Source organism: Canis lupus, chromosome 4 (assembly GCF_011100685.1).
Source record: "Canis lupus familiaris isolate Mischka breed German Shepherd chromosome 4, alternate assembly UU_Cfam_GSD_1.0, whole genome shotgun sequence".
NCBI lineage: Eukaryota > Metazoa > Chordata > Mammalia > Carnivora > Canidae > Canis > Canis lupus.
In genome coordinates this window covers 15,869,473-15,893,169 of record NC_049225.1, presented here as the reverse complement: position 1 = coordinate 15,893,169, position 23,697 = coordinate 15,869,473, and the positions used below count along the sequence as shown (strand labels likewise).

General features: G+C 36.0%; 1 protein-coding gene across 3 annotated transcripts in view; it reads left to right on the top strand.

Annotated features, from left to right (window-relative positions):
- The window catches only part of JMJD1C (jumonji domain containing 1C), a 322,913-nt gene that overhangs the window by 163,676 nt on the left and 135,540 nt on the right, over window positions 1–23,697 (top strand). The window lies entirely within an intron of this gene.

Here is a 23,697-nt window from a genome sequence, read left to right as displayed (position 1 = left end):
GCGCTAAACTGCTGTGCCACCCAGGGATCCCCAATTTTTTTTTTAAAGATTTTATTCATTTATTTATGAGACACACACACACACAGAAAGAGAGAGAGGCAGAGACATAGGCAGAGGGAGAAGTAGGCTCTATGCAGGGAGCCCGATATGGGACTTGATCCCGGGTCTCCGGGATCACGCCCTCGGCTGAAGCAGCACTAAACTGCTGAGCCACCTGGGCTGCCCAATAAAGCACAATTAAAATCAGATAGCTAAAAATATACATTAAGTGAAAAAATTGTTTGAAATGAAGAATGGTCATTGGGGCACCTGTGTGGCCCAGTTGGTTAAGTGTCTGACTCTTGATTTCAGCTCAGGTCATGATGTCAGGGTCAACTGATTGAGACCCACAATGGGGGCTCCGCAGTCTTTGGAAAGTCTGCTTGAGATTCTCTCCTTCCCTCTCCTCCTGCTCTTTCCTCCCTCCTCCCCTGCTTGTGTTCTCTCTCCCTCTCTCAACTAAAATAGATAAATCTTTTTAAAAAATAAATAAATGGGGATCCCTGGGTGGCGCAGCGGTCTGGCTCCTGCCTTTGGCCCAGGGCGTGATCCTGGAGACCCGGGATCGAATCCCACATCGGGCTCCCGGTGCATGGAGCCTGCTTCTCCCTCTGCCTATGTCTCTGCCTCTCTCTCTTTCTCTCTCTCTTTCTGTGTGACTATCATAAATAAATTAAAAAATTAAATAAATAAATAAATGGTTAATAATAAGAAAGATGCAGCGGTGCCTGGGTGGCTCAGGTCAGTCCTGGAATTGAGCCCCTCAGTTAGGTTACCTGCTCAGTGGGGTTCCCTGCTCAGTGGGGAATGTGCTTCTCCCTCTCTGCTCCTACCCCCGCTTGTGCTCTGTCTCTCAAATAAATAAATAAAATATTTTAAAAAAAGAAAGATTGATCTAGGGGCACCTGGGTGACTCAGTCAGTTAAATTCTGGTTTCTGGTAGGTCATGATCTCAGTGAGGGCCCTGAGATGGAGCCCTGTGTCCAGTTCCCTGCTTGATGGGAAGTCTGCTTCTCCCTCTCCCTCTGCCTCTCCCCACTGCTTATGTGCTCTCTCTTTCTCAAAGAAGTAAAATCTTTTTTTTAAAAGAAAGATCTGGCTAGTTAGATATAGTAAATAATATAATACAATTAGAAATTTAAAAGTTAAATGGAAAAAAATGTCAAAACAATGAAAAAACATGAACAGTTTTAGAGCAAGGAGATTAAAAATGTAGAATTTCACTGGCATAAAAGAAAATAAATCTGGTGACCACCTTTCTCTTACCTCTCATTTAATGACACGAGGGAAATTCTCCGTTGCTAGAATAGTTGATTCATAATGATCTTCTTTAAGTTATGTGTTGCAGTTGTGGTTGTGTAACTGATTAGATTATACCTTGATTATGTTTATAGTTAAGTGCCTAGTTACTATAAAATGTTAATTAGATAATAATAATTCCCAATATTCTTTGGTTCCTAAAAGGAGAACAGTCAAAACTATTACGAATATATTTTCCAAATGAGAACCCAATTTTTCACCTGCTTTGCTTAAATTCCTTCGGCATTTTCTCGTTACTCTTGTTAGGAAGAAGACCAAACTTACCCTTTATAAGACTTTTAAGTGATTTTGCCTCTCTAGCTTAATGAACTACTGAGACACCCCTGCTCCCTGCCCCACTGTTCTTCATAGCTCATCCTTGTAATTTCCTTTAAGTTCTAGAAAAATAGCAAATTTTTCCTGCTTCATACCGTACTGTTTTTTGTTTTGTTTTGTTTTGTTTTGCTTAGAACATTTTACTCTTCAACTCAATTCATACCTCAGATACTACTTTATGTCTTCATGGAAGGGCTCTCTAAATCCATGATTTAAATTGAGGAAAGTTAGGGACACTTGAGTGGCTCAGTGGTTGAGCATCTGCCTTTGGCACAGGTTGTGATTCCAGGTCCTGGGATTAAGTCCCATATCCACCTCCCCACAGGGAGCCTGCTTCTCCCTCTGCTTATGTCTCTGCCTTCTCTGTGTGTCTCTCATGAATAAATAATTTTAAAGAATAAAAAATAAATTGAGGAAAGTACTTAGTAAATTTTCCTAATTTCATTTATCACAGATATAATTTTATGTATTTTATGTGATTATTTAGTGAATATCACCCTTTCCTACTAGAGTCTATGTCCAGTGATGACAGGGTCATGCTTGTTTTTGTTCAGTATTGTAAATTCTCTCCTCCATTAGTGGAACTCTGAATTTGACTATATCACATCTTTCTCAATATATCTATATCTTTTTATTTTTTTACTGTTCTGCTTTTTCTCAGCATTGTATTTCCTCTGATTTAACTTCTAGTTTACTTATTCTTTTGAATAGTATTTAATAAGCTTTATCCATCCATTATCTTTTCAAAAAATTTCAGTAAATCTGGGTTTTTTATACTTAGAAGTTCTGATTCTTTTTCAACTCTGCCCTTTTTTTTTTTTTAAAGATTTTATTTATTTATTTATTTATTCATGAGAGACATGGGGAGGGGGCGGGGGTGCAGGCAGAGACATAGGCAGAAGCAGGCTCCATGCAGGAAACCTGATGTGGGACTTGATCCTGGGACTCTGAGATCACACCCTAAGCCAAAGGCAGACAGACGCTCAACTGCAGAGCCACCCAGGTGTCCCTGCTTGCCTTTTTTAAAAAAATATTCTACATATATTTCTAAACTTGTCTTTCATTGCTTAAAGATATAGTATTCATAATTATTCTGTGTTAATTTGTAACTTTTAATTATCATGTCTGAATTTTTTTCTGTTTGTCTTTGCTGGTTCTCAGTGATGTTATCCTCTTTTTTTTTTTTAATTTAAATTCAATTTAGGTAACATATAGAATGTTACCTTATTTTCTTTCATTATTACTCTTCACATCACTTCTCCCTTTTCCAGGTTGAGATGGTTGGGGGAGTTTTCTGATGTTCGTTTGATGCCTAGAATGAAGGTAGCTTTCTCCAGAGTGGATTTCCATGGAGTCTGCTGTATATTTGGGCTGGCATTGTCCTGATGGTCTTAGATATTTTTAAATTAAAAGCTTGAGGTTTTTTGTATCACTAAGATGATGTGAATGAATCCATATGAGTGCTGGTTTGTAGTTAAAACTTCCAAGGAATTTTTTTTTTTAACTGTCATTGCTTAGTATCAATCTAGCTTTCTCTGTAGACTCAAGAAGTGAAAAGAGTAGGGTAAGTTTATTCTTATCTAAAGTTAGGGTTAGTTAGCCCTTTATGTTCCAGGTTTTGGAGGGGTGAGTCTCTTGTTAGCCTTCTTGCTTTGAGCAGACTGAGGCTTTTATGTGTTTTGTTACTCTTTCCCCAGAATCTCGTTTGCCTCCATTCAGCAGATGCTCTTAGGGTAAAAGTTCCTATTTTTCAATATGAGGATTTAGAAATAAGTGAAATTAATATTTTCTAGGAATTGCAGACACAAAATTAGTGTTGTCCTGATTTAATACATATATTGGAATTATTCACATGTAGATTATAATTGATTGTGAGTTTTAAAGGCTTTTGCTTATATAGAACCCTTCAGTAAATTCATGGCACTTGTTGGTACTATTACTATGCAAAACTTAACTTGATTTTGAAAAGTAAAAAGTTTTGAAATGATTGTTGGTGTATTTGTGGGATTTTGGAGGGTTTAGTTGTTAATCATAAGTAAAATGGTGGAATAATTTTCAAGTTAGTATATCATATTAGATTATCATATTATCATATTAGATAATAAAGTTTTAAAATATATGGAAAAGAAATATAAGAAAACATTTATTGTAGAAGAGATTAATATTCATTTGTGAAATTCCACTGAAACAATTACAGAAATCTTTACAAATATATAATAAATAAAATATTTTTATTCTTTTTGTATGATTTTATAGTAGAAATTTTTATTAACACTGTAGGCTGTTTATGATGTAGAAGTAATAAGTGCTTTCCTTATTAGTTATCTCTAAGCCAGACTGCTTTTTTCTACTTTTGGGAGGCAAAATGTTAAGAATTCTTAAAAGCCTACATTTTTAAATAATATATTTAGAGACTCTTTACCTACCATCAGTTCTTACCACCTCAAATTATGAATTATTCTTTTAGTGAACTTTAGGATATTTCTAAATTTATTACTCTTACCCCATACCTACCAAATGCTGTATTCTCTCCATACTTAACTGCTTATGCTTAGCACTTCCAGAATATACTGTATATTTTTATATATCTCTGTTCTTTTGTTTGTGCTTTTTCCTCACCTATAAAACCTTTTCACCTATTTCTGCTTATTAGATCTCTATAAATCTGAAGTAACTTATACATTTCCTTCATTTCAAGAATTCCATCAGTTATAGTCAGAGAATCCTCTTTGTAGGTAAAGCTTATAAAAATATTCAACATTTGTCCTTGAGCTATAGTTATTGCTATATATACCTGCCTTTCCAAGTACTTTAAGAACAGAAATTGGTGGTATTTTATTAATATTTTTATTTCCCTTTCTCCAAGTTTTAAGCATAGTATCTTGAACATATACGACAACAGAAAAACATTATTAGTAACTTTTTGCTCCATACCAGACTGTGTAAATCACCTTTGTGTCATCTGAATCTTTACAACATCCTTGTCATGTACATTTTGCAGATGAGATAACTGAATTTTATGATATAAGCACTTTGCCTGTGGATTTACAGTTTTTGAGTAGCAGACCTGGGATTAAAGCCATGGCTATCCTGACCCAAGGTCCTTGTATTTTAACCCAGTAAACTTCCTAGAAATGAATTATTCCTATGGATTACATAAAGCTTCTTGTTAGTCATGTTGTAGGCTCTGGGCCAGTCTCAGTCCACACTGCTATTACATCTCCATAGTTTCATGATCTGTGGAGGTGACACAAATTCTCATGGGTGACTCGATGGTACCTGCTTAGGATATGTTTCTTGGTCAAATGCTGAGACTTTTTGATACCTTGATGATACTCGAATTTCTTAACATTGATATCATTGGTAAGCAGTGTTTGGATTTCCTTGCTTAAAAAATGGATATTATCTTAAGATTTTATTTATTAATTTAAGAGAGAGAGAGACAGAATGAGCATGAGAATGAGAGAAGAGAGGGTAGAAGGAGAGGGAGAAGCATGCTCTCCACTGAGCAGGAAGCTGGTTGAGGGGCTTGCTCCCAGGACCCTGGGATCATGACCTGAGGTGAAGGCAGGTGCTTAACTGACTGAGCTACCCAGGCACCCATATTTAGTAAGTTTTAGATCTCAATATTATTTTTTATAAACCTTGAAATATTTGTTTTTAATATACTAATTTTAGGATAAGTACATTTGACTCAAATTAGCAAATGTAGTTTTCTTACAGAATTTTTTTTTCCCACAAGAAGACAGTTGAAAGTGACAAGAATCCAGGCTTTATTATAGCTTAAAGAATTGAATGGTTTTTGTGTCTATCCCCTGACTAAATTTATAAACAGAAGAAAAATCGCATGGCACAGTTTCTAGGTTTTACTGGTTTTAGTGCTTTCTTTTACTGCTTTATGCCATTAGGAGGCGAGAATTGGGATTTGGTATTATCCATTTATGAAATAATATTTTTGCTCTTCAGTTATATGTTTTTAGCCACTCCAGTAGCTGCTATGCTAAGAAAATGGAAGTTCCTGATTTAAATTTAGTAACTTTCATTTGTATATTATAGGCAGGTTAAGCCTTGGAGTTGCCATACTTTAAAGAGGCCTTTTGGGATCTCACTAAGGTTAATGTTATACTGGAGATAGGCCAGCAGCCTTAGCTAACTCCCAGAAAGTCTTGTTTCTCATTTACAGTTGTATAAATCATTAACATTTTCTTAATATAGTTTCACATCAGCTCTGCTGATGGCCTTAAAACCTAAATCTGTGTGTGTATAACATTTCATTGTAGAATTTTTATTTAGCCTTATACTTAACGTTTCATTTTTATTCTTAGTACTTAAAAGATAATAATAATTGAATATAATGTAATATTAATTCATATCAAGAAAAAATAGATGTGGAGTTCTACATACAGTTTTCTACTTTTTATGGAAAATAAGTGTAAAATAGGTGAGGAAAGTTAATACATACGCTTATATTTGTTTACACATCGAACTTGACAAGGCTACAAAAGAACCATTAGTCATGGTTATCTTCATGTGTGTCTGTTTCAGATGGGGATCTTTGGGGAGTAGATACAGGAATAGATACAAGAAAAGGGGTAAAAGTAATGGAATAGTCTCTGTATATAGTTTTATGTATTTTGATAACTATTTGAAAGTATAGTCTATTAAAAATCTTATTCAAACTACTTGTTGACCACTGTGCCTTTCTTTATCTGCAGTTAGAAAACTTATTTCCTTTATTTCTGATTGGATGTTCATATATGAAAAAACTTAAATCAGGGATTGAATAAAAAGTTATATACTTGGATAAAAATGTAGTTTTCATTTGTTACTTTTATTTCTATTTTGTGGAATTAAATAAAAGTTTGTTGAATTGTCACCTGCAGGAGCCAGCTTTACTGTTAGCATGATGTGCCCTCTCATGCAAAAATACCTAAGTCCTGGAAGATTTTGGACCTACCTCTTTTCCTCAAAACTAAAGTTCTCAGAAACAGATGAACTTTAGTTTTTTTTAAATTGCATTTTAATTGAGCTAAGTTATGAAGGAGAAAGGGGTAATATACCGTGACACTGAGTGATACTCGTAATTAAAAATAGTAGCAAAATAGAAGGAAATACAAATAGACTTGTTTATCACAGGGTTTAATGCCTCTTCATTTGATTTCTCTTTTATTTTTCCTCTTCCATGGTTTGATTTTAGTTGTTTATCAGCTACTCAGAGAAATTTTATAAGTGGTATGTAATTCCACTTTTTAAAAATTGTATTTATTTCCTGATTATAGAGTAGTATCCATTCTAGGATTTTTGAAAGATAAAGAAAGTTGTAAGGAATAGAGTAAGTCATCTTTAATATTTCTAAAAATAAACTGCTATAAAGATTTGGATCTATTTCCTTTGAGTCTACATACATGCTTTTTGTACCTCCCTTTTTTTTCCAAGATTTATTTTTAATTTGAGAGAGAGAAAACACAAAGGGGAGGAGCAGAGAGGGAGGGAGAGAGAGGCTTTAGCAGACTTCCACACTGAACAGGGAGCCTGAGGGTAGGCTATATCCCAGGACCTGAGAGCACAATCTGAGTCAAAGCCAAGACTTGGACACTTAACTGTGCCAGAGGTACCCCTCTGCCTCTTTTATGTAAGAGTCAATAGCTTTACTTTTGTAAGCACTTGAGTACAATTTCTGAAAAAAATTATTGGATTTTTAAAAAACTTAGATACAGGGGCACCTGGGTGGCTTAGTCAGTTAAGCATCTGCCTTCAGCTCAGGTGGTAATCTTGGGGTCCTGGAATTGAGCCCCATACCGGGAGGGAGTCTCATTCTCAGCAGGGAGCCTGCTTCCCCTCTCCCTCTGCCTGCCACTCTACCTACTTGTACGCTCACTGTCTGTCAAATAAAAAAACAAAACATATTTATATACAATAAAATTCATTTATTTTTTTCACGTACAGTTTTCTGAGTTCTGCCAAATTTACAGACTCATGTAAATGACACCACAGAATACAAAATGGTTCCCTCATTCTCAGAATTTCCTTGTGCTGCCCCTTGTAGTCAGGTTTTTTCCTACTCCTGACCTCTGGCAACCCACTAAACTGTTCATTTATAGGTTTTGTGTTTTTCAGAACATCATGTATATATAATCACATATAATTCTTTCAGGCTGGCTTTTTTCATTTAGCATAATGCTTTTGACATTCATTTGTGCTGTTTGATGCTAGGAGTTTGTTGCTTTTATAGAAATATCAGAGTTTGCTTATACATTCATTCACCCATTGATAACTTTAATTGTTTCTAGTTTGGGGAAATTGTGAAAAACGCTTCTAAAAACGTTCATATGTGTGAATGTAAATTTTTATTTCACTTGGGCAAATACCTAAGAGGAAGATTGCTGGGTCATATGGTTAAGACAGTGTTTAATTTCATGAATAACTGCCAAACTGATATCCAGAGTAGTTGTTCCATGTTAATTCCCACCTGAAATGTCTGAGAGTTCTAGTTGCTTTTTTCCTTCACTGGATATTGTCAGAGTTGGGCTTTGGTGATTTTAGACATCCTGTCAAGTGTGTAGTGGTATATTGTTATTTAATTTGCTTTTCCCTTATAGTAATGGATGTTGAGCTCTGCTAATGAGCATATGTGTTGTCTATTTTCTTCGGAGAAGTCTCTTTGCAAATCATTTGCCCATTACAAAATTTTAATTTTTTCAGTTTTGAGAGTTGTTCTTTAAAAAAAAAAAAAAAACACCTTTGGATAGAAGTCCTTTTTCACATATGCATCTTGATAATATTTTCTCCCAGTTTGTAGCAACAGTTTTTAATTTTTGTGAAGTCCAGTTTATTGGGTTTTTGTTTTTCACTGATCGAAAATTTGGTGTCATATCTAAGGACTGTGCTTATTAACTCATGGTCATCAATTTTTCTTCCTGTGTTTCCTTTTTTAAAAAAAGATTATCTATTTGAAAGAGAGAGGGAACATGAGCAGGGGGAGAGACAGAAGGAGAGGGAAGAAATAGACTCCCTGCTGAGCACGGAGCCCTACTCAGTGTTGATTCCAGGACCACTAAGATCATAATCTGAGCTGTTGTTAGACACTTAACCACCTGAGCCGCCCAGGTGCCCCATTCCTATGTTTTCTTTTAAATATTTTACAGTTTTGGGGGGTGCCTGTGTGACTCAGTCAGTTAAGCATCTGACTCTTGGTTTTGGCTCAGGTCATGGATTAAGCTTCATGTTGGACTCCACACTCAGTAGGGAGTCTGCTTGAGATTCTGTTCCTCCCTCTCTCACTCTACCCCTCCTCTGCTTGTATGCACTCTCTCTCTAAATAAATAATTTTTTAAAAAGATTTTATTTATTCATGACAGACACACAGAGAAGCAGAGACATAGGCAGAGGGAGAAGCGGGCTCCATGAGGGGAGCCCAATGTGGGACTCGATCCCAGAACTCTGGGATCACGACCTGAGCCAAAGGCAGATGCTCAACCACTGAGCTGCCCAGACGCCCCAATAAATAAATCTTTTGAAAAATATTTTGCAGTTTTAGATTTTCCGTTCAAGCTAAGATATTGATTAGAGTATAGAGAAGGCATATAAAATATATATAGAGATAAAATTTTTGTGCTTAATATATTATCTGTATATGTTTATGCTCTGTTTATGACAGTAGAAAAACTAATGGAATCAACAGCCAACTTCAGTTGTACATCATTAGTTCATATATTAGCTGAAGTTAAAATTTTTAATTTATAAATATTTATTCTTTGTCCTTGCTTCCAGTCCAATCATTAAATCAGCCTGGAATTTTTTTTTAATTCTTTTAGTTCCTACTCATCTTATGCAAATCTTTTTTTTTTTTTAATTTTATTTATTTAGTCATGAAAGACACACAGAGAGAGAGAGAGAGACAGAGAGAGAGAGAGAGAGGCACAGGCAGAGGGGGAGAAGCATGCATGGAGCACAACGTGGGACTCGATCCTGGGTCTCCAGAATCACACCCTGGGCCGAAGGAGGCACTAAACCGCTGAGCCACCGGGGCTGCCCATTATTGCAAGTCTTTTTTAAAAATTTCTTTTATTAAAGTAGACTCCATGGGCCCAGCATGGAGCCCAAAGCAGGGCTTGAGCTCAAGACCCTCAAATTAAGACTTGATGAGATTAAGAGCAGGATGCTAAACTGGCTGAGCCACACAGGCACACTTCATGTCTTAGTTTTTTTAATTTAATTTTTAATTTATGTTTATTATTTCTTTTAAATAATGAAACATAGTTACCTTAAATATTAGTTTCAGGTCCACAGCATAGGGATCTGACAGTTATGTACATTACAAATGCTTACCGCAATAAGTGTAGTTACCATCTGTCACCATACAGAGTTATTGCAATTTTATTGATGTATTCCCTATGCTGTACTTTTCATACCTGTGACTTACTATTTTATAACTGGAATTTTGTATCACTTAATCCTCTTCACTTATTTTGTCCTTTGCTCCATCCTCTTCTCCTGTGGCAACCACCAGGTTGTTCTCTTTATTTGAGTCTTTTTCTATTTGTTTACTTTGTGTTTCAAATTCCACAGAAAATTGAAATAATACGATATTTGTCTTTCTGACTTATTTCACTTAGCATAAGATCTTCTAGGTTCATCCCATGTTGTGAAGAATGGCAGGATTTAGTTCTTTTTTATTGCTGAGTAATATTCCAGTGCATCAGGGTGTGTGTATGTGTATAGTGTGTATGCTACATTTTCTTCATTCAGTTATTGTTGGTCACTTAGGTAATTTTCATATCTAGGGGATTGTAAATACTGCAAGACATAAGGATGCATATATCTTTCTGATGTGTTAGTGTTAGTGCTTTTGGGTTTTTTGAGGGTGAGTGAAATATCCAGCAAAATTACTTATTTTTCTGTTATTCCTCCATATTTCTATTCTAATAACATACAGATTTCATTACTATAGCTTTATTGGGGAGGTTCTTTTTAGTTTTTTGGTACTTAATTTTTTCCCTTTCTTTTAAGTTTTTTTTTTTTCTCATGCTGTTTTGTTACTGTGGCTTTATAATATGACTTGGTATTTAGTGGGACACCCCTCCATGTACTTACTCTTCAGGAATCTTGTGCTGCTTCTTGTTCTTTTGTTCTCACATATACATTTAGAACCTTGTCAAGTAAAGAATGTAATTTAAATCAAGTCTGCGATTGAGAACAATCATAAAAGATGAACCAAATAAAGATAAATAATTTATCTTTTTTTTTTTTAATTCATAGAGACACACACAGAGAGAGAGAGAGAGAGAGAGAGGCAGAGACACAGGCAGAGGGAGAAGCAGGCACCATTCAGAGAGCCTGATGTGGGACTCGATCCAGGGTCTCCAGGATCACGCCCTAGGCTGCAAGGCGGTGCTTAACCGCTGCGCCACCGGGGCTGCCCAAGAATTTATCTTTGAAGACATCAGGTAGTCACCAAAGTTGTGAAGAATGATGGAGCCAGAGCCAGTCCACTGAGACTGATATTTGAGGCCTTCTTTCCCCGTAATGGTATATAAATTTCTGAAAAGGCCCCTGAGAGGTTGGAAAGCTAAGCCATTATTTTGTTACACTTACTGGTCTAAGGAGACAAAAGTTGGAGTTCAGGACCTCTAAGAAGAGAGTTTTTTGCTAAACCTCTTTGGTTTTATGTTAAAACTTCAGGGGGCTATGCTCTAAATCAAAGTTTCTTAGTTTCACCACTATTGACAGTTTGAATGAGATAATTCTTTGTTGTCAGGAACTGTCCTGTGCATTAAAGGATGTTTATAGGCATCTTTGACCTGTACTCAGTAGATGTCAGTACCAACACATCACCCCCACTGTGGTAATCAAAAATATCTCCATGTATTGCCCAATGTCCCCTGGTTGGCTAAAACCATCCCTATTTAAGGAAGATTGCCCTATATGGTATACTTGAATAAACTAGGCTTTACAGGAATTGAAGCTCATTTAGAATACTCTCATTGATTAGATTAAGATGATCTGAGATACATAGTAGTTTTTTACTTTAAGCTGCCTGTGAAAAGCAAATGTTAGTTCACCCCTGAAAAGATAGTATTATCTTCAAATTATCTCTTCAGATTCTTACAGATAGTATCTGACAGTCAAAATCAGTTAGAAGATATATATGTAGCGTAAAAGGATACAGGACAACATCTGATGAAAGACAAGTAAAACAAAATATAGCAGAAACAGATGAAGAGAGAGGATCCATAAAATGTAATAATTAAGACTCAAATATAAAATAAATATATATTCAAGGAAATTAAAGAGGACTGGACCGAGGAAATATTCTAGAACTCAAAAATACCACATTATAACAGCAAATTACCGTGTCATATTCCACAGTACTCAGTTTTTGTTTTTATTGCAATTATATTAGTTTAGGAAGTAGTAACATCTTTACTTTATTGATGTTCCTATTAAGTTTATGCTATTTTCTGCATTGATTTAACTGTTCTTTAATACCTTTCAATAATTTTATAATAGGCTTACATATCTTTTGTTAGATTTTTCCTAGATATTCTTTAGTGTTTTCTAACGTTTTACTTTAAAAACTACTCCAAAAAATAGAGGAGGAAGGAAAGCTTCCAAACTTACTTTATGAGGCCAGCATTACCCTGATACCAAAACCAGATAAAGACACTACAAAAAAAGAGAACTACAGGAAGAAAGAAGTCAAACTTTCATGATTTGCAGATGATGTGATACTATATATAGCAAACCCTAAAGACTCCATCAAAATAAAGAAACTACTGAAACTGACATATGAATGCATAAGATCACAGGGTACAAAATCAATATACAGAAATACATTGAATTTCTATATAATAGTAATGAAACAGCAGAAAGAGAAATTAAGAAATCAGTTCCATTTACAATTGCACCAGTAATATCTAAGAATAAATTTAACCAAAGTGGTGAAAGACTTGTACCCTGAAAACTACAAACATTGATGAAAGAAACTGAAGACTTATAAACAAATGGAAAGACATACCATGCTCATGAATTAGAAGAAAAATATTGTTCAAACATCCATACTACCTAAAGCAATATACAGATTTAATGCAATCCCTGTTAAAATACCAACAGCATTTTTTACACTAACTGGAACAAACTATCCTAAAATTTGTATGTAACCACAGAGACCTCAAATAGCCAAAGCAATCTTGAAAAAAGAAAAAGCTAAAAAAGAAAAAAGAAAAAGCTGCAGGTATCACAATTCCAGACTTCACATTTTATTACAAAGCTTTAGTAATCAAAACAGTATGGTACTGGCACAGAAACAGACAGAGATCAATGGGATAGAATAGAAAGCCGAGAAATGAACTCACACTTACATGGTCAGTTAATCTTCAACAAAGGAGAAAAGAGTATGCAATGGGAAAAAGATGGTCTCTTCAACAAATGGTGTTGGGAAAACAAGATGGCTATATGCAAATGAATAAAACTGGATCACTTTCTTACATCATTCACAAAAAGGAACTCAAAATGGATTAGGGATCTAAATGTGAGACCTGAAACCATTAGAATCCTAGAAGAGAGGACAGGCAGTAATTTCTCTGACACTGGCCATAACAACATTTTTCTAGAGGCAAGAGAAACAAAAGCAAAATAAATTATTAAATAAATTATTGGGACTACTCAAAATAAAAAGCTTCTGCACAGCAAAGGATACCTAACAAAATTAAAAGATAATCTACTGAATGCGAGAAGATATTTGCCAAAGACATATTCAATAAAGGGTTTATATCTAAAATCTATAAAGAACTTACACAACTCAACACCCCAAAATCAAACAGTGCAACTTAAAAATGGCAGAAGACATAAACAGACATTTCTCCAGAGAAGACATACAGACTATACATGAAAAGATGCTCAACGTCATTCACCCTTAAGGAAAGGCAAATCAAAAGAATGAGTTATTACACTGTTGAGAATGGCAAAAAACAAAAACCCAAGAAACAAAAACTGTAGGTGAGGATGTGGAGATAAAGGAACCATCTTGCACTGTAGGTGAGAATGCAAACTTGAATAGCTCTGTGGAAAACATTATGGAGGCCCCTCAAAAAATTAAAAATAGACATACCATATGGTTCAGTAATTCCACTACTGGGTATTTACCTAAAGGGAAAAATATTAATTGGAAAAATGTATGTTTATTGCAGCATTTTTTCCAGTAGCCAGATTATGGAAGCAGCCCAAGTTGCATCAATAGATGAATGGATAAAGAAATGGTAGAGGTGCCTGGGTGGCTCAGTTGGTTAAGCATCTGACTCGATCCCAGCTAGGTCTTGATCTCATGGTCTTATGTTCAGGCCCCCATGTTGTGCTCCACACTGGATTGCTATATTGTACACCTGAAATTAACAAAACACTGTATGTTAACAATCCTAGAATTAAAAAAAAAAAACTTTTGCTTTCTAATAAGATGCAATTAATTGCTATCAAAGCTGTGGTTCATCTCACTATTGTACTGTGTTGAGTGACAGTTATAAAATTTTCTGAAAGTAGGCATCCCTAGATTTCTTGGGTTAACCCAAATTAGTTTTAATGAATTATCTTTTTTTATGTAGCTGGCCTTAGATTGCCAATAACTTTTTTCAGAAATTTTTGCATCTGTAGTCCTAAGATTTGCGTGCAGTTTTCTCTACATTGTTTGTTTGCTTTTGGTCTGAAGGTTATGCAAGACTCATAAGATGAGCTATGAAAAAATAAATCCCATTTTATTGTGGAAGATGTTTTTAAGACTGGAATTAAAAGTTTCTTGAAAGCATAGTAGAATTTAACTGTGATGCTCTTTCAGCCTTCAGAAAGTGATTCCAGAGCAAAGCATTTAAGTACAGGAAATTAAGTACAGGAAAGAATGAAGAGGCCAGAGGAGTTGTAGGTAAATATAAAGATATTTTAGGGATCCCTGGGTGGCGCAGCGGTTTAGCGCCTGCCTTTGGACCAGGGCGCGATCCTGGAGACCCGGGATCGAATCCCACGTCAGGCTTCCGGCATGGAGCCTACTTCTCCCTCTGCCTATGTCTCTGCCCCTCTCTCTCTCTCTCTGTGTGACTATCATAAAAAAAAAAAAAAAAAAGATATTTTATAAAGTATAAAATTTAGATAAATAAAAATATAAAATGCAGGTAAAGTATTGTCTTTAAGAAACTATTATTGTAGTGTTTTTTTAAACATTATTATTATTTTTTTTTTATTCATGATAGATGTAGAGAGAGAAAGAGAGAGGCAGAGACACAGGCAGAGGGAGAAGCAGGCTCCATGCCAGGAGCCCGATGCAGGACTGTATCCCAGGACTCCAGGATTGGGCCCTGGGCCAAAGGCAGGCGCCAAACTGCTGAGCCACTCAGGGATCCCCTATTATTGTAGTTTAAATCATAAAAATAAAATATATGACAATAATGGCACAATAGGTGATATAGGATGGGTTAATGGGGTTAAACTGTTGTAAAGTTGCATTTTTTAAATTATTAATTTTGCTGATTATGGTAGGTAATACTAATTCAGGAATCTTTTTGCAGTATATTAGGATAACCACTAAAATAGTTAATAAAATTGTAAAGCTTTACAGTGAATAAAGAGGGCATATGATGTAGTGAGCACTGGGTGTTATATACAACTGAAGAATCACTAAACTCCTCTTCTGAAAATAATAATATGTCAATCCAAAAAAAAAAAGTGAATAAAGTAGGAAAAAAAATGGAATACTAAAACATTTGACCAATCCAAAATGCATTTAAAAATAAGTAAACAGGGGATCCCTGGGTGGTGCAGCGGTTTGGCGCCTGCCTTTGGCCCAGGGCGCGATCCTGGAGACCCGGGATCGAATCCCACATCGGGCTCCTGGTGCATGGAGCCTGCTTCTCCCTCTGCCTGTGTCTCTGCCTCTCTCTCTCTCTCTCTCAAATAAATAAATAAAATATTTAAAATAATTAAAAAAAAATAAGTAAACAGAGCAATGGGACAAATAGATAATCAAATGATCGACCTAAACCCATTTATACCAGTCATTGTATTACATTGAAGTGGACTAAGCAATTCAGGTAAAATCCAGTGATATGCATACTAAATAAAAAACAAAGCCCAACTATATGCTGTTTATAAGCACCATACTTAAAATATAAAAGGTTGAAAATAATACAATGGAAAAAGAAATTATAAAAAAAACTTCACTGAAAGAAAGTTGGTGTAACTGTAGATATTTTACAAATACTCAAAGTAAGAATTATTACTAGAGATATAGAGAAACACTTCATAATGTTAAAATCAATTCAATAAGATATAATAACTCTAAATTTATGCACTTTCATTAAGAGAAGCTTCAAAGTTGCTTAATGCAGAGACTGAAAAAACTAAAAGGATATAGATAAAAATCCATAATTAACATATTTGTTCCATGAAGTGATGGTGCAAGTCTAGAAAAGAGTAAGAATATTGTCATTGAAGAACACTAATCAACTTGTCCTAGTTAACGTATATAGGACATTCCCCACCCAAACTCCCAAAATGTAGAATATACATTATTTCACTTAGGAAGCTAGTTCATATGCTGGACCATAAAGCAAATCTCACAAATTATCTCATAGATTTCAAGATTTGAATTCATGTAGCATAAATTCTGTGGCCACAGTGAATTATACTAGAAATTGGTAGTAGAGATATTACTAGAAAATTCCCCAAATACTTTGAGAATAAGTAACATATTAATAATCTGTTGCTCAATAAAGAAATTGCAGTATTAGAAAATATTATAAATGAAATGAAAATATATTTCACAACTGGTGGTAAACAGTTAAACCAATACTTAGAGGGAAATGTATAGCTCCTAATGTATATATTGGGAAAGAATGTTGAAAATCTGTTTCTAGGGATCCCTGGGTGGCGCAGCGGTTTGGCGCCTGCCTTTGGCCCAGGGCGCGATCCTGGAGACCCTGGATCGAATCCCACGTCGGGCTCCCAGTGCATGGAGCCTGCTTCTCCCTCTGCCTATGTCTCTGCCTCTCTCTCTCTCTGTGACTATCATAAATAATAAATAAATTAAAAAAAAATAAAAAAAAAAAGAAAATCTGTTTCTATTTCAAGATGTTAGGGAACAGACAGCAAATTAATAAACCTAATAATTGTAGAATGAAGGACAGGGATGCCTTGATGGCACAGTTGGTTAAGCATTGCACACTTGCTTTAGGCTCAGGTCGTGATTTTAGGCTTATGAGATTGAGCCCCACGTTGGGCTCCATGCTCAGCGCAGAGTCTGTTTAAGACTTTTCTCTCTCTCAAAAAAAAAAAAAAAAAAGACTTTCTCTCTCTCTTTAGCGCACTCTCTCTCTCTCTCTCCCCCCCATGTCCCCCTCCCCCACACTCTCTTTCTCTCTCTCTCTCAAATAAAATAAATCTTTTTTTTTTTTTTTTAAAGAATGAATTGGGGATCCCTGGGTGGCGCAGCGGTTTGGCACCTGCCTTTGGCCCAGGGTGTGACCCTGGAGACCCGGGTTCGAATCCCACGTCGGGCTCCTGGTGCGTGGAGCCTGATTCTCCCTCTTCCTATGTCTCTGCCTCTCTCTCTGTGTGTGTGACTATCATAGAAAAAAAAAAAGGAATGAATGATATAATAAAAATAGAAGTAAGTAAAATAGGTTTGGCCAGTTGATATAGCATGCAACTCTTAAGCATGAGGTCATGAGTTCAAGCTCTACATTGGGCATAGAGCCTACTTAAAAAATTTTTTTTAATTAAAAAATAGAAGTCAGTAAAATAGGAGACAAAGGTATAAAAGTAAAAAATCAAATGCCCAAAATTGGTTATTACTGCAGATAATAAAAAGTTACTTATGGGGGGCACCTAGGGGGCTTACTGGCTGAGCAGTCTGCCTTTGGCTTAGGTCATGATCCCAGGGTCCTGGGATTGAGCCCCACATCGGGCTCCTCATGGGGAAACTGCTTCTCCCTCTGTCTGTGTCTCTTCCTCTCTCTGTATCTCTCATGAATAAATAAATAAAATCTTAAAAAAGTAAACTAAAAAGTTACTTGCAAACTATTATATGCAACTTAATGTCAGTATATTTGAAATTTTTAATGACATGGGCAAATTTCTTAAAAGTTCGATGTTAACAAAATATACACAAAATAAGATAGACAATTTCTTTTTTTTAATATTTTTAAATAAAATAGTCCCTATGTGCAGTGTGGGGCTTGAACTCACAAACCTGAGATCAAGAGTCTCATGCTGTACTGCCTGAGCCAGCCAGGAGCCCCTGAAATAGAAAATTCCAATAATCTTTTATCTATGAAGAAATGTATGTAGCTCACAGACTTTTCCACATGATCATTCTAAACCCACCTGGCTACATGGGCAAATTTTCTTACATATTTAAGAAGAAATACCAGAGATACTTTTAAAGAATAGCCAAACAGGAAAAATCTTTTCTAGCTCATTTTATGAGCCAGCATAACATTGATAAGACCTAAATAGCATATTATAGGAAAGGAAAATTGTAGACTAATTTATAGTATGCACATGGATGCACAAATTATAAAAAAGTATATTACCTAATAGAATCCAGTGATACATTAAAAATACATAATGCAACATGAACAGATGGGTTTATTTCAGCAATTCAAAGCTGGTTTAACATGTAAAAAGATGATATGTAATTCATTAACAGAAGAAAGAAGAGAAACTATGTAATAGAAAAAATATCTTCATAAAATTCAGTATTTTTTTCTGATTTTTTTAAATTCAGAAACTAAAAATAAAGGGAACTTTATTGTGATAAAGAATATCTACACTAAGTCTTTGGCTTTTAACATATTTAATAGTGAAATATTGCATGCTTTTTCACTTACCTTTGGGAATGAGACAAGAATGTCCCATGTCATTATTTATTTTCCACAGTCCTTGTATTATTCTATGGGCTATTTATTTTATTTTTTTTAAGACTTCATTTATTTATTCATGAGAGACACAGAGAGAGGCAGAGACACAGGCAGAGGAAGAAGCAGTCCCCCCCCCCCCCCCCCCCATGGAGAGCCTGATTCGGAACTCGATCCCAGGACCCCAGGATCATGACCTAAGCCAAAGGCAGGCACTAAACCGCTGAGCCACCCAGGGATCCTCTCTACGGGCTGTTTAGATGTTATATGATATGTTCAAATTTACAGTGTTAATGTGAGTAGCATAGAGATAAAACCAAGCTCTGGGGGACGCCTGGGTGGCTCAGTGGTTCTATGTCTGCCTTTGGCTCAGGGCATGATCCTGGAGACCCGGGATCGAGTCCCACATCGGGCTCCCTGCATGGAGCTTTCTTCTCCCTCTGCCTCTCTCTCTGTGTGTCTCTCATGAATAAATGAATAAAATTTTAAAAAAATTAAAAAACAAGCTCTCTCATTGTTCTTCACGTGATCTTTAGGTCTGCTGTTACATAAAGTAGATTGATATTTTGTAGTATGGTGGGTACTACCAAGTTTATAAACATTAAGAGAAAAACAGCTTATAAAATTATAATTTTATATTTTGTATTGAATTATATTGAATTTTTCTTTAAGATTTTATTTATTTATTCATGAGAGACACACAGAGGAGGAGGCAGATACAGGCAGAGGGAGAAGCTGGCTCCATGCAGGGAGCCCGATGTGGGACTCAATCCCAGGATCCCAGATCACAACCTGAGCCAAAGGCAGACAACCGCTCAACCACTGAGCCACCAGGCTCCCCAAATTATATTGAATTTTTAAAGAAGCCATTATGCATGTTCATAAGTGAATTTTCTTTTATCATTATTTCAAAGATTATAAACTTTTTTAAATTATAAAATTTACTTTAAAGTGAAATGATTAAATGTAGAGTTATACAGTATTTGTGTTAAAGGAGACCAGAAAAGGTTCAAATTCAACTGCTTCTTTAGAGATACGAGGAAACTATCCTCTTCTGGTATTTCCAGTGTACTCTTCTGCCCTACAGTTTTTCTCATAGGAGAAAGTTATCATAGATATAGGGTAATTATTAGGGATTTTGGAAGAGGCAGAGAGGGTGCCAAAATCACATTAAATATGGCCAGAGGCACCTTTCTTTTAGGAACATTAGAGTGGATAGGTCTCTTAATAGTTTCTCTTATTAATTTTAAGAACTAATTTAAAGCTCTTGTACAAAATAGGATATACCTATTCTAGATTTATATGACTTTTTCTTTCTGTTTTTCTTTTTTTTGGGGGTATCTTTTTTTGGTTAGAGACTGAAATGAGTTTCCACCAACTGTTTCCAAAAAGTAGAGAGGTTACCCTCCCCTTCCCCTTGGAAATAAGCCAGGATGACAGAAGTGATGATACTTTGAATATAAAGGGCCTGAGGGAGAGCTGTAAAATGAGGCACAGAGGAGTTTACAGCAGCACTGTTAAGTGCACTGTTGAGACAGGCTTTAAAGCATACTGTGGGACTCTTGGCCCAACCTCCAAGAGAAAGGAGTTAAGAATAGAAGGGTCAGGATGGTAGCAGAAAATGGGTACTAATTAGATATCCTTTCCCCTCATTCCAGCTGGTTGCAGAAAAGACAAATCTTTCCATTTAAGCATTACGTCTTGTAACTGTAACTATTTTTTAGACAAATTGAGACAACAATGGTATTTTCCTGTGCTAAAGTAGAAAAATATAGTAGAGAAAAAGTAGTTCATCTCTTTAAAATAAGAGGGAACTAGAAATATGGTAGATAAATTTCATAATATTCTTACTTTTGGGCATCCAAATTTAATTCTCCCCAGTGTACTAATAAATAGGTACCTGTTCTTTATAGATCTTCTTACCATGTACTTTGTTAAAATCGTGAAACCAACTAAGACCATTTTAAGCAGAAAAAGGGCTTCAGTAAGGTTTGGAACACTGGATCCCAGCAAGATCTAAGAACCATGCACAGAGGCTCTGTGGAAGTCAATATAGATGCAAAATCAAATCACAAATCACAAATGGTTCCATTATTGGACAGAGGCACTATAGCAATACCATTGATGCTCACAGTAGCCATACATCTTGGTTTTTCTTGAGGATAATTAATATGTCATTACACTCTCAGAAGTTCCCAATTTGGACAATAAAGTACATGGTCACCATTCTAATGTTGGAACATTACTGCTTCTGGAAAGCACATAAAGATGCTCCTACTTCAAACACTCCTGCCAGCATTGAGTTCACTTGTCCTTTGCTTCTTCCTACAGGCTGGCTTTCTTGCTTGCTAGCTTTCTCTCATTCTTTCTTTGTAATATTTTACTTTTTTAAGTAATCTCTATACTGAACATGGGGCTCGAACCCTATAGCCTTGAGATCAAGAGTTGTATGCTCATCTAACTGAGTCGGCCAGGTGCCACCATCAGGCTCTAGATTCAGATTCTGAGGCAGATTTGTCTGAATGATAGTATTTAGCTACTAAGGAGTCTGGAAGTGTATCTGCATTTTCCAGTTTCTATATATAAGCGAATGCCTGAAAATGTGGAAGTTTTCCCAAACATAACAAAGTTTCATAAGCTGGGCAGTTAAAGAATGCAGATAGTAAGTGTATTATGCTTCAGTTATTGTCCCATTTTACTCCTTTCCTTTTGGTATATTCAGTGCTGTCCATTTCCTGTTGGGCTGGCTAGATCTGTTAAGCACTTATTAAAGTGAGTTATGTATCTGCTCAAAGAGAATGTTATTGAAAATATAAACTAGGGTGGCTCAGCGGTTTGGCACCTGCCTTCTGACCAGGGCGTGATCCCGGAGTTCCGGAATCGAGTCCCACATCAGGCTCCCTGCGTGGAACCTGCTTCTCCCTCTGCCTATGTCTCTGCCTCTCTCTTTTTGTGTCTCATGAGTAAATTAAAAAAATCTTTATATATATATATATATATATATAATCTAATTTTTTTTCTTTCCCCCTATAAGCAAGGAAATTCCACTGGGATGAAGGAAATAATATTTGCCCATTCTCACATCTTTATTATGTGAAAAAATAACCTGTCCCACCATAAAAGATAGAGAATTAAGCTTAATAAAAAGCTAAAGGGCAGCCCTGAGGCTCAGTGATTTAGCACCGCCTTCAGCCCCGGGCGTGATCCTGGAGAGCTGGGATGGAGTCCCACGTCAGGCTCCCTGCATGGAGCCCGCTTCTCCCTCTGCCTGTGCCTCTGCCTCTCTCCCTGTGTGTCTCTCATGAATAAATAAATAAAATCTTAAAAAAAAAAAAAGATAGTTTAGATATTTCTATCCAATTAGAATTTTTTTAAACAATTATAATGGTTCAAATTCTTTTTTTTTTTTTTTTAAATTTTTTTTTTAATTTTTATTTATTTATGATAGTCACAGAGAGAGAGAGAGAGAGAGAGAGAGGCAGAGACACAGGCAGAGGGAGAAGCAGGCTCCATGCACCGGGAGCCCGATGTGGGATTCGATCCCGGGTCTCCAGGATCGCGCCCTGGGCCAAAGGCAGGCGCCAAACCTCTGCGCCACCCAGGGATCCCTAATGGTTCAAATTCTATTATCACAGTGAAAATGCCAGGTTTTAAGAGGAATTATAGGGTTGCCTGGGTGGCTCACTCGGTTAAGTGTCTGCCTTCGGCTCAGGTCATGATCTCTGGGTCCTGGGATTGAGCCTCACATAGGCTTCCTGCTCTCTCCCTCCAAGTCCGGCTTCTCTTTCTCCTCTATCCCCTCCCCACCATGAGTTCTCTCTCTCTCTCTCTCTCTCTCTCTCTCTCTCTCAAATAAAATCTTAAAAAAAAAAAAGAGGAATTATATTTAGAATTAAATTTCCTTTTAACAATGTAAGTGGGATATTTAGCTTTATACCATATTGCAGAGGCCTTTCTTGCATTTCGTTGCTCCTACTACTAGGTAATCCTTTTTGGATAGGTATCCAGTTAGTTTTATAAATTTTGTTATCAAGGTTGAAGCCACGTAGAATAACAGTCTAATAGCAACATTTAGAGGCACTTTGTCAGACTGCTGTACTGACCTTATCCTCTGTGAGGTAGTGTCTCTGTTTTTCTGGGTCAGTTCGTTTTTGTGAAGGACTAGAACTCCTTAGCCTAGGGAACAAGATTTAAAAACAAAAGAAGCCACAATTTGATAAAAAAATCCTGTTGTATGCTTAGCATATATAATTATAGATAATAGTCACCTGTGTTAATTACTGTTTTAATGCAAAAAACTATAAAATTGATAAAATTTTATTAAAGTGACAGCCAAATTAGATTTTTCCCCTAAATCTAAAAAGAGTAAAGTCTGTCTTTTTTAAAGAAACTTGTTTTTGAACACAAATTTATATTCAGAAGGAATAGTTAAGACCATGTTGTTGTATTTCTCCTTTATTAAAACTTTTGGTGCCAATAAATCAAATTTAATGGTACTGAAAAAGTCGTATATGCTAAGGATAATGGAATGTATCTATTACCTCTTAGTAGGTCAACATCTAATGAATTCTGTGACAGTAGTCTTGTATCAATACAGTCTCTGAAGGTTATTTAATAGTGCTATCATCACTTCCTTTGATTTTTATCAGTATATAAAATAGTCTCTGATTTTATTATTTTTTAAAAGATTTTATTTATTTATTTGAGAGAGTGAATGAGAAAGAGAGAGAGAGGGAGGGAGGAGTGGGGGGAGGGGCCAAGGAAGAAGCAGATTCCCCACAGAGCAAGGAACCAGACCTGGGGTTCCAGGATTACCACCTGAACCAAAGGCAGATGCTTAAGCCTGAGCCACCTAGGCGCCCCAGTCTCTGATTTTACTACATTTAATATTTTTAGTTGTTTTGAGGAATAGCTTTGTGATTTCATTTTGGTATTTGGTTTTAGAAAACTTTATAAATTAATTTTGCTGAGGGGTGACCGTCTGGCTCAGGCAGAGCATGCAGCTCTTGATCTCAGGGTTGTAAGTTCAAGCTCCACATTGGGGTTAGATATTAGTTTTAAAAAAGTTCTTTAGAAAAATTTTTTGCAGAAAAAGTTGTACTTAAATATCTAAAATTCAATTGAG